This window comes from Molossus molossus, unplaced genomic scaffold, assembly GCF_014108415.1.
Source record: "Molossus molossus isolate mMolMol1 unplaced genomic scaffold, mMolMol1.p scaffold_m16_p_13, whole genome shotgun sequence".
In the NCBI taxonomy this organism is placed as follows: Eukaryota; Metazoa; Chordata; class Mammalia; order Chiroptera; family Molossidae; genus Molossus; species Molossus molossus.
In genome coordinates this window covers 39465600-39477666 of record NW_023425348.1, presented here as the reverse complement: position 1 = coordinate 39477666, position 12067 = coordinate 39465600, and positions in this window count along the sequence as shown.

Here is a 12067-nt window from a genome sequence, read left to right as displayed (position 1 = left end):
GATCAGAAATTTGGCAGAATTGGAAGTGAATATTTAAAGCTGGATAGGAGTTTTTTAGGCCTATTCAGCTATTTCCCAGATCCTCCTATAAATAATCAGAAACTAGATCAGCTGAAACTTTGCCTTATAAATCTCTACAAAATCAGAAATGTAAACACCGCCCACAAATGTCTGAGATGGAGCACACGTTAATTCCATCAGTAGGAACTAAAACCAAAGAGGGACCATGAGAAAATAGAGCATTTAAAAAAAAAGAAGAAGAAAAACAGACTGAATAAGCTCACTTGCCTAAATCTAGTCCCTCTTCTCACAACCAGCATCCTTAAAATTGTTTGTCAAGAGCAAACACAAATCTTAAATCATCTCCATAAATTAGTAAAAGCCTTAGCCAAATGAACAAATAAATGTAACTGTGATTTATAAAGTAGCGAGTTTTGCATTATTGTACCAGTCCATAGCTGAAATTTTAAAATAAAACTATCAAGTCTCTGGATGTCTCCGTCTATATATTTGTATATATGTCTAGCTCCAGAGGTTATTACTAAAGATGGTTTGTAAAGACCTGTGCTAAATTTGCTTAAAAAATAAGTTCTTATATATATTTAAAAAATAATGTAAACTAACCCAAATAATTTTTTAGGTTCTAGAAAATTATTTGGTATTAAATTTGGTTTAATTTAAAAAGCATGCGGTGCCTTGGCCAGGTGGCTCAGTTGACTGGGGCATCTCCTCCCTCACACCAAAAGGTTGCGGGGTTGAATTTCTGGTCAGGGAACATACTGGAAGCAATTGATCAGTGCTTCTCTCTCACATAGAGGTTTCTCTCTCTCTCTCTCTTCCCCTCTTTCAAAAATCAATAACAACATATCTTCAAGTGAGGAGTAAAAAAATACAAGAAAAGCATGCCTTGAAAGTGTTATCAACTTTAATATATTTTTTTACTTGGGTTTACTAAAAGCATATGTTATCTCTGTTACAAATTTTGTCAGCAAAAAAAATTTCTTGGAATGATAACTGACTTTGATGTCTCATAAAGTTTTCAAGGTTAATCTAAACATAATTGTTAATAACTAATAAATTAAATAAATGTAAATAGAAAAAAGTTTCAGGTAGAATTTTTTAGCAATAATTGTACTTTATAGGATATTACTTAAAAATAATTTTCTAAAATCTTTTGGTAACTAAAAACTATAGAGTTTTGGTAAGTTGAATTAAAATGATAAAAATATTTTGCATATATAGATAATAGCCAAGTAAAATAAAATGTTAATTCTTAAATAAGTGTAAGTTTACCTACTTTTGGTTTCTTTTTACAGAGAAACTAAAAAATAAATTTGATACACATCCAAATAAAAAGGTCTTCTGTTTTGTTGAGAAGGCATATGTTTCTAGAGAATATAAAATGAATTTGTGGGTTTGCCAATATATAGAATGCTGATAAGACAAATCATAATTGAGCATTTCTTTTTTTTTTTTTTTTTTTTTTTTTTTTTTATCCTCACCCGAGGACATTTTTCCATTTTTTGTACAGATAGAGTGGGAGGGAGCGAGAGGAAGGGAGAGAGAGAGAGAAACATCGATGTGAAGGGACACATCGAGTGGCTGCCACCCGCACGACCAACCAGGGCCGGGGACAAACTGCAACCGAAGTACGTGCCCTTAGCGGGAACCGAACCCGGGTCTCTGCGGACCGCAGGCCGACGCTCTAACCGCTGAGCCAAACTGGCCAGGGCTGAGCATTTCTTAATTTTCACTAGAAATGATTTTCTAAGGGGTAAGAATTTCAATTAATATGGCGGGAAATTAACATGTTTTTTCAAAAGAAGGTATAAGGTATAAAGATTGATTTTTGAGGGAAATAAAAGAAAGTAATTCTGTCTTAAAATAAATGTGGGTATTGCTGAATAAGACAAGAGACAGACTGAAATGAACATAGGAAGTCATAGAAGGTTTATCGAAACAAATCTTCAGAAAAATTTTCATGGGATCAAGTTGGATAAGATTAAATAAATTTTTTACAAGCTCAGGTATCAATGTTGTATTCATAAAAACAAAAACTTAAAATTCTTTTATCTGCTAAAAGGACAGATTTTTTGTACTACTGGTATTCTCTTAATAAGAGATTATAAAATAAAACCATAGATTTTATGTTTTAATAAAATGATTTTCTGTACTCTTTATCATCAGGTTTTTGATTACCTGAGTAAACTGCATCTTTTTTTTATAATAAAAGAGCTAAATTTTCCTAAAAACTGTTTAACTTTTTGTATTTGTCTTTGATGTCTTTGTCATCATGGTTAAATGAATAATTAAATATCATTTTTCAGTGAACAGTGATTCTAGTTGACCAAGTGTTTAAAATCTCTTTGATATTTCTGAGAAACCTTCCCTCAATTAAATCTAAATGAATTAATTTTGAAACTTTTCAGAGGATTCCTGCCACATTTTAAAGTTATTTTCTTAAATTAAAGTAATTAGGTCTATTTCACATGCTAAAGTTAAGTGGTTCCCACTGTCAAATAATAAATAATAATTATATATATATGTATATGCATATGTATTATTAATATAAATGTTCCAGAAATCATCTAAACTTTCTAAAAAAATGTAAATTCTCTGGTATAATGTTTTCATTTGTAATTCTAACTGTTAATCCTAAAATGTTGTGTCATAAGCAAATTTCTGTCTCAACTGCATTTTAATAAATTAGATCTTTAACCATGCCATTTTTAAGTCTTGCTATTTATAGACAACTATGGTTTTACACTGATGATTTTATAAATGTGGCTCAGCTTCAAAGACATTCATGGAAAGCACTCTAGAGTACAGGCATCTGATGGCTTTCAGACTACACCACCGTACTGAGTAAGAATTTACAAAACTCTGAGAACAACTGTACTCATAAAAAGAATCGAGATCACTAGCAGTCAATTACTTGGGACTGAATAAACTGATACAATTATTATAATTTGTATGACTTTTTCTTTAAAAATTGCTAAATATTTATGTTTTGCTCTTTCAGATTTAGGAAGACTTTTCCTCTGAAGTTACCAATGAATTACAGCAATTTGGTAAATATACATTTTTGAGCCGAAGTGAAACATTCTTGTTTTTCCCTATCTGAAACCTCCAAAATTTGGAAACTCTTTGAATATTCTTATTTTCATGGTTTTATACTTATTTACATAAATTCAATAAGAATCTGTTCTCCTAACAGGACAGAATGAACACTGGGCATATCACCGAGGCTTTGATGGGAATGCCATGTATAAGAGAGACGTACCTAGAGTCAGATGCAACCAGACAACTCTAAAACACTAAGACTGGTTTATGAAAGCTAATAAAGCCTCGGAAAAAAATCTGCCTCGTAACTTGCTTACAGGGTTCCTAGCAGCCTTACCAGGTGAGTAAGAAAGGTTACTTCCTAGCTGGCACAGAAACATTGAGATACTTTGTGGACCTTGAAAAGAGAAGAATTAACCCAAATATAAAGGCACTTCAGGCGAAGTCTGATGGCAAGTATTTAGCGTGGCCTCTTAGCCTCAAGAAGCAATAAAAAGTTTAATCTGGAGAGTTCTTATTAAAAGTTCCAGTTAAGCAGACTTAAAAGAGCCTATGTGATCAATTACCATACTTAATGCATTTATATAAGCTTATCAGGCCAAGTTTATGGAAACTTTTGACCTAATTATAGTAAAACTAATTTGTCTGCAAAGTGTTTTTGGTATAAATAGGAATAATTGTAGAAAGAGAAAATACGTTTCAATAGAAACTGTAATATTTATGGATATTAGTTTTGTTGTCTTTTTAAAAGGTTTTGTAAACCTGTAAACTGGACCGAATCCTAAATTCTTCTAGTTTTCTCAATTATTTGGCTACAATTCTTCAAACTTGTTTCCAATTTTTCTTCTACTTTTTTGACTTGAAATAATTGAGAACTAAAGTTGCCCTATTCCCCAAAGCCTTGCAAACTGATTTTAAATGACTTGATATAAACTTCAAATAGTTACCGTAACTTATGTTACACAGTCTTTGTGCCTGATGTTGTGTGAGCCGTTCAGAAAGTTTACCTAAACAACCAATGACATCGTTGGACACTTTAAACAGCAGAAGATGCTTCCCTCTGGCACCTTCTTGACTGGCTGTCCCCTACTTCCAGAAACTGGTTTCCAAACATTAACCTGGGTTTTTCTTCTCTTTCCATGGAAATGACTCCTATTAAATACCCAATTGCTTGCATTGCACATCTACCTCTGGAAAAGTAGAGACAGAACTAAATAAAACTCAGGCACATGCCAAATGGTTCAATTCATTACCCACTGACATCTTGTGGTCCATGATCTTTATAGCTGGCTACTATCATGCATTACTCCCTGGCTCAAATTTATTCTCCAAATTGGACTTACTACTTTGTTATTACAGAGATCTTGTTGCTATGAAACATTGTCTGTTTTTCATAGCTCTATATGATAAAGACACCAATCAGAAAAGAGTCGTTCAGAGCTTCAAGATGATCACTAAGGCCCATGGAGCTTCATCTGAGAAACCTCAAGTAATTGCAGAAGACATTGGCCCCTAAAGAAACAGAATGGTAAAGCCTTCTGACGTTCTGGTGCTCTTGCTGCTCAAACGTGACCGAAGGAAACCACTTTCCATCCTATGTGGCTTATGACAGGCCAGGAAACGAATCTTCCTGGCAACAAAGGACTGGCAATGGCCTATCAGGAATTAGCTTTCCTGGTGATGGAAGAATAATGAAGAATGAAGCTTTTAATGACTGATCAGCATAATGCATTCAAAGCATCTCAGTCAAAAGAAGGAAATGTAAAAAGTTGGATTAAGTGGAGCCATTTTTAAATGGAGTTAGGATAGCCATGCTAGAGGAACTGTCCTGCACGGCTTACTCCTTGAACCTTCGGAATGTTTGAACCGAACACAATTACCTTTGGACAGGGCCAAATCAGCATTGCTTTATAAACAACTCTTTATGAAGCTAAAAAGAATACACACATTCTGACCATGAGCACTGACAAGTAAAGATGGTCTTTAGAATCCATAAATAACTATGTATAGTTAAGTAAACGCTTTGTTTACTAGCACCAATACAAATTCTTTCCCTTCATAGAATGATTTCCCTTGGCTTTCTCATGAAAACCCCTTACCTTCATCCCATAATCAGGACATAATTTGGGTTTCTGCCTGAACCCATGCCCCAGGATTGCAATTCTTTTTGATTAAAAAAAAATGCATTGTCTCTAACTTTTGCTTTTTATTTTTAAGATAACACAACAATTTTTAGGCTTTCTTTATAAGTGACCACTGATTAAAGACAATGGTATTTTTTGTCACCTTGTCCGCAGCTTTAGAAAAGCTCATATTACTTTCTGTGAGTCAAAATCTAATTCTTCACTGATGAAAGAATGTAAATAGCTATTCCAAAATTCTTTAATTTTCTACTTATTTGTACCTTATTATTTCTAGCTCCCACTTTTAAAATCACATAATAGATCATCTTTCTAGAAGCTTTTCTATTTCTTTATATAACTTACTTTGCCTTACATTTGGAATATCATTTTAACTCAACAAACTTTTACTAAGTACCTACTATGTGTAGGCATCATCCCACATGCTTACAAAAAGCAAAGCAGTTATGCATGTATGCCTCCCTCCGTCCACCTTTCCACCCATCAACTATTGATTTAGCAGGCAAACATCTGTGGACCCTTAATCCGAGCTATTTATCCATGAACGAGGCCCTGGTGCAGAGGGTAAGTTGCAGCCTCTGCCTATGCAGGGCTTGTAGTTGAGGTTAGGATCTAGATATATGATCAGAACTTTCAGAGAAAGGTGGAAAGGACAGTGATCGAGGTTTGCCTGGAGAGTAAAAGGAAGGAGAGTGAGGGAGTAGCTACGTCAGACAGAAATCAGAAATTGTTAGGCAACCTTCACAGAGTAATATGGGGCTGAGGTTGGGGAGTGTAGGGAGGAGGCAATCAGAAAGAAAAGAGCCTTCAATGAAAGCATGAGAAGCATTAAAAGGAAAAGATGACAGGGGCAGATTAGACATGGTATTTGATAACATATAATAAAAGGAAATGTCTTTATTTCTCCCAGACAAGACTATAGATTGGCACTTGTTTTTTTTGATGGAAATAATTTAGAATAACATAACTAGGATACTATACATCAAGGCAGGCAGCTTTCTCTGATGCATGCATTCTGATTTTTTTATCTCTTTTCCCCCCTGAAACATCACTGACGGTCGCTGCTATAGTCCAGCAATCTTGAAGTTGACATATGCTGAGTGACAGATCCAAGATAAGAGTAAAATACCTTTGAATGTTCCAATAAAAGAAAAAACAGGTAAAGGATAAAATTACAGAGATATAAGGTATATCTTTTAAGCTCTTAGGAGGACAAATTGCTAATCAAGAATAGAACTGTATAGAGGCTTGATTAGTTCAAACGCAGAAACCCTTCTGGGATGAAAACTCTTTCTAGTGTAGTAGTTTTATAAGAAGTCTAATGAGATCTATTTGAAAGTGCTGACTCCATTTAGTATGAAGGAGAATTGTCAAGAGACTTTCAGATGTGTGAATGAGCAGTAATAATTCCAACTGGGCCAAGGTAGGGTGTCCGATTGGCCAAGTGGCATAAAAGCTACCTTTGGAAGCTCATCATCCACAATAGTACATTCTGCTCCCATTAATTTTGCAAAGAAATAACACTGACATCAATCAAGACAGCCATGCTCAGATGTGCTTATAACCTATATTTTTAGTATATTTTATATTAAAAAAAAACAAATGACACCACTTCAAAATGAAGTCCGAGCTGCCATCCCAGAGGAACTGCCTCGCAGTTCTTACTCTTCAACCTTTGAAATGTTAAAACTGGACACATCAGCTCGGGACTGAGCCTAAACCAGCATGGTATTCTGAACTGCTGTTTGCAAAGCCAATAAGAAAGCAGACATCATGATCACCTAACTGAAAATTAGAGACATTCTTTGTAATTAGCATCACCGTCTTAGCTTCTCTGCACCAATATAAATTCCTTCCTTTGCTCATTAACACCCATAGAAATGTCTTACTTCTCTCATGTAATTATCCCCCTTCCCTTTTTCATAAATACCTCTTGGTTCACCTCCTAATAGGAACACTATCTGGGTTTCTGCCTGAATCAGTGCTTCCTGTTTATTTCCATTTGGATGTCAAATAAATCTTGTTGTCTCTCACTTAGGTCTTTTATTTTTAGATTAACATATAATTTTATACTCATGGAAATGTTACCATTGTAATTAGCTATTATTAATAATAGAAAAGGAGCAAAAGGAAGGCCAGCCATTATAGGCATGTCATCTGGGCAGCTTCACCAGAAAGCTGCAACTTTTCACTCCCCAGGGAACAACCTGCCCATTCCCTGCAGGGCACTGAGGAAAGGGGCTAGAGCAAAGGCAAATGGACGCATGCGCAGTAAAGTCAGGGTGCTGCCCGTCAAACCTGGGAACAGAGATCATTAGCTAGAGGGGGCAGGGCCACTGCAAGCCTGTACAAATTTGGGACACATAATCCCCCAAAGGAGTTCACTCTCTTGGCTCTCACTCTTGTGGCTGGAGGCTCTTGGCTATCTGGTTCTTCTCTGGTTCCCCCATGTTCCCTCCACAGCCATGTGGCCATGCAGACCCCACACACAGTGGACTGATGCACTGCAACTTGGAAAACAAACTAAGCTAGACTGATGCTGGATTGGATGGTGCCCCAACATGGAACAGAATCTCTGGATCCTGGCTGTAATCTTGGCCCTGCTGAAAACAAAGTGGGACTTCTTCCTTGGCAGGGCAAAGAAAAATGGGACCTTGGAAACTCAGGGGTCTAATTCCACACAAATAAAGCTTTCTACAATACCTCATCCTCCACGTGCAAGTGTCAGAAATTGCTTCCCATGGTATTGCAGGAAGCTCACATCCACTGGCAAATGGTGGAGATGAGGAGAGCTCCCCCCCAATAATTGAAGCACACTTGTACATACATGTGAGCGCGCAGGCACGTGCACACACACACACACACACACACTGGTATTTATAAAGCATGGGTAATTTAAATTCTCATCCTGTCATTATTTCCAAAACAATAATTTCTAATAAAATTAATTCATACAATAGCTTATTTTTTAGATGTTACATTCACTAACCTGATTTACATATTTCCTCTTCTCTGTGATCTCTAGACCTTTAGTATCTAGGGATGACAAATTGCTAAGAATTTGTCACTACTTTCCTGGCCATGGTTGACTGATTTTGGTAGTCAGTGTTTGACCCTACGTGGGCCAGTGAGAGAATCTCTATTGGGAACTGAGGAGGTGGTAAGAGCAGACCCACAGGAGAAGCTCACTCAAAGCATTCACGGTGCTCAGAATGCCTCATCCTGGAATCCTGAAATCCTGGGGGTCTATTCTTCGAAGGATTGCTAATGCAGGTCTATTTGAAAAATGTTCCCTCCAGCACTCTGTGCAGTATTCTGCAAACTGCAACTTGCTAAACATGGAAACCAGAGTTGACCTCACACTTCACTGGTGGCAACACAGATTACCACTGAACATACACGGCATGCAGATCTCCAAGAAGATACTTCAGAGACCTTTTTGGTGAAAAGTGTGAAGATCATCTCCTCGCCCCACAATTTCATTTTCAAGTCCTTTACCACCTTCAGAGTTTATTTGCTAAATGACCCTTTTCTGAAAGACAAATTCTTTCATATCTAAGGGACCGATACCTATTATGATAAATATGGTGGTATAATAAGAAATATATTTGATCTTTGTCCTTGGTTCAATACACAGAGCAACTGAAACATGACATTTCTTTTGTTATTAATAACGACTCCCTTTGGAATACACCTGAGTTTATGCCAATGAGGTAACAAGGTGGGGCCCTTAGATAGCCTCAGATTAGGGGCTGGGCACCAGAAAGAACAATTTGTGATTTCAGAGTGGGAAATATCAGCTCTGTCCTCCAGGGAGGTGGGCACAGAGACTGGATCATACACACTTGAAAAAGAATGTCTGAAGAGCATCCAGGTTGGGGAACTTATTGCAGTGCTGGAGAGGTGATGTGCCGGAGAGGGCATGGGTGCCCTCATGCCACCCCAATACCTTGCCTTATGCATATTTTCCATTTGCCTGCTCCTGAGTTGTAACCTTTTTAATAAACCAATGAAAATAAGTAAAGTTTTTGTTGTTGTTTTGTTTGTTTTTGTTTTTAAGTTCTGTGAGTTGTTCTAGTTAATTATTAAACCTGAGGAGGGGGCTTGGGAACCCTTGACTTATAGTCAATTGGTAAGAAGCACAGGTGGCGTAGGACTTGTAACTGGCATCTGAGGTCAGGGGTAGACTTGGGAAACTGAGCCCTTTACTTTGTGGGATCTGATGCTAAGTCCAGGTGGGTCTCAGAACTGAATTGAATTGTTGGACATCTGATTTCTGCTAGATAATTGGATAATTGGTTGGTATTTGAGAAAGCACCCAGAAACACTGATAGTGTTGATGGATTTGGATTCTAATTAAGCTAACATTTGTTCGGACCATAATGATTCTTGAAGTTTTGCTAAACACTTTCAATTGCTTTTATGGGTTTAATATTTATGTTCAGCCATCTCTGAAGTATATTATACCATTGAGGATACTGAGCCTCAAAGAGTAAAAATTATAAAAGACAACCTATCACCACTCCAGGAATATAATACATTAGGTCCCAGTTGTTGTTGTTGTGTATGTGTGTGTGTGTGTATATACACATATACATAGCATATAAATTTGTGCATATATTTAATATATATATTTTTTATATATCATATAATGACATACTGTTGCAGTTTTAGCACTTTTAAATTGCTTGGTAAATATTATTTAACATTATTATTTGTTTATTATTTATAAGGTTGTTCATACCCATTATTTTTAATGATTTTTACTATATCCTCCCTACCTTCCCATACATGCTTAGTTGATAATTAAGATTTTTTCCTCTATTTTATGTATAAGAAACTAGAATTCAAAAGAATGTCATTGATTATCAAAGTTACACATTTGAAAGGGCTGGAGTCCAAACTTGCATTTGGAATTTCTCTTTCTCAACCAGGCCCTTACTCTGAGATCATCTATTTTCTCCTACATCATCTACTATCTATACTCACTGTCCATTGTGAGAACCTGACTTGAATAGAGTTGCTATAATGGACATAATTAATGCATACATCAAGAGAGGCTCGAAACAGAGTTTTAATCTGGACAAAACATACTCTTATCTTTCCAAAATGTGTCAAGATTCACAGCCGGGATGCTGTCCTGGGTAAGGGCCCTTAATGTGGAGTCAGAGAAACCGCAATTCAGTCTCAGCTCCTTCGCCTGCTAGGTGCTTAGGCTTACGTGTCTTAATTTTTCTGAGCCTTGGTTTCCTCATGAATAAACAGATAAAATAGGTATCACCTGTGGAATTTTTGCTAGAACTACACACACACACACACACACACATGCATATAATTATAATATATAATTTTCAGTAATTAAACATAATGTAGGTGAAGCACTTATGACACCGATGGGCACAAGAGCACTCCTATTATTTTTCTATGTTTCAGCTACAATGATCATATTGTGATCATACTGGGAAGCATGACCCAGCCCAGGACCAGTGCTCTCCCTGCTGGCAGCCTGCATTCTGAAGTCCTGCAGATGCTGCCCCTCCACAGTCATTCCACTGAAATTCACTATGTACATTTAATCATTCACTTACGAACGGATGGCTCCTCCATGAAATGGTAAAAAATAACATTTTTGATAAAGTAATAACTCTTTGCATTCCAGCCTGGAGAGTATATCACTACGGAAGTTTTGACTAAGTATTTAAGTATAATATTCCCAAAGTAGGTTTGCGGGGAGCGATATCTTTGAAAATTAAAAACACCAAGCTTGGGAGGAGTAAGTGGAAAGCTCATGCCCCCTGCAGCTACAATCTTGTAAAGCCTATTACTTTAATTGAGTGGTTATGGGCCAAGTTCTTGACTGTTTCAGGCTGAGTTGACTTGTTTTAAAATGAAAGGGATAAATAGATGGTTTCAAAGTTCTGTTCCCTTTTGACATTCAGTTCTGGCTAAATTTATTAACCTTTTAAGATGTGGTTTAAATAAATTCATTGAAGACAAATTTATAATGAGCTATTAAGGGACAGTAAGATGCTTTGAAACTTCCCTAATGTCTTATTAGACATCACAGAGGAATCACCACAGGAGGCCCAATGGTACAATTCACCCTGACCTGCTTCTGTGCACTTCACAATCTACTGTGGATCATTATGGCTTTCCAACACCTGCCTCATCTCCCCTCATATGTTACACTTTATCCTTCTTTTTATTACTTCATTAACTTATTCTTTGGCTTTAGATCCCTACCATGTGTCAGATTTGCTCTTAGACTTTGCTGCTGTTGGCTGGTGTAAATAAACAGTTTACCTGATCAGCCTGGCCCAAGGTCACACAGAACCTCAGGAGCAGGGCTTCTGATAGTTTTGTTTGCTATAGAGTAGGCCTCAGACAATAAGACCAGTCTGATTTAATATGCCAACCTGTATTTGTAATTGTTTAATAGAGATGCAGAAACTTTGACCTTTTCAGTTCTAGCATTACATTATATGTGATTTATTTCTACTTCCTGGTAAGTTTGTGGGGAAATTAAGAGTAGGAGCAATACAACAGGTTGATCAAAAATGGGGAGGGGGGTAACTTGACTCATTTAAATTATACTGGATTTGAGAACAGGACATATAGATCCATTTTCTGAATTTGTTCAACTAATGATGTTTATTTTTACTTACTTATCATGATAGTATAAGTATAATAATAATGAGAACAGATTCTGGAGTTTGATTCCTTATATTTGAATCCATCTCTGCCTCTTACCAGAAGGGTAGGTCAATTAAACTCTCCATGCCTCAGTTTCCCTATCTATAGAAATGGGAATAATAATAGGAGCTACCCAAAGGATCAATGAGAATGATCAGTTAATATATAAG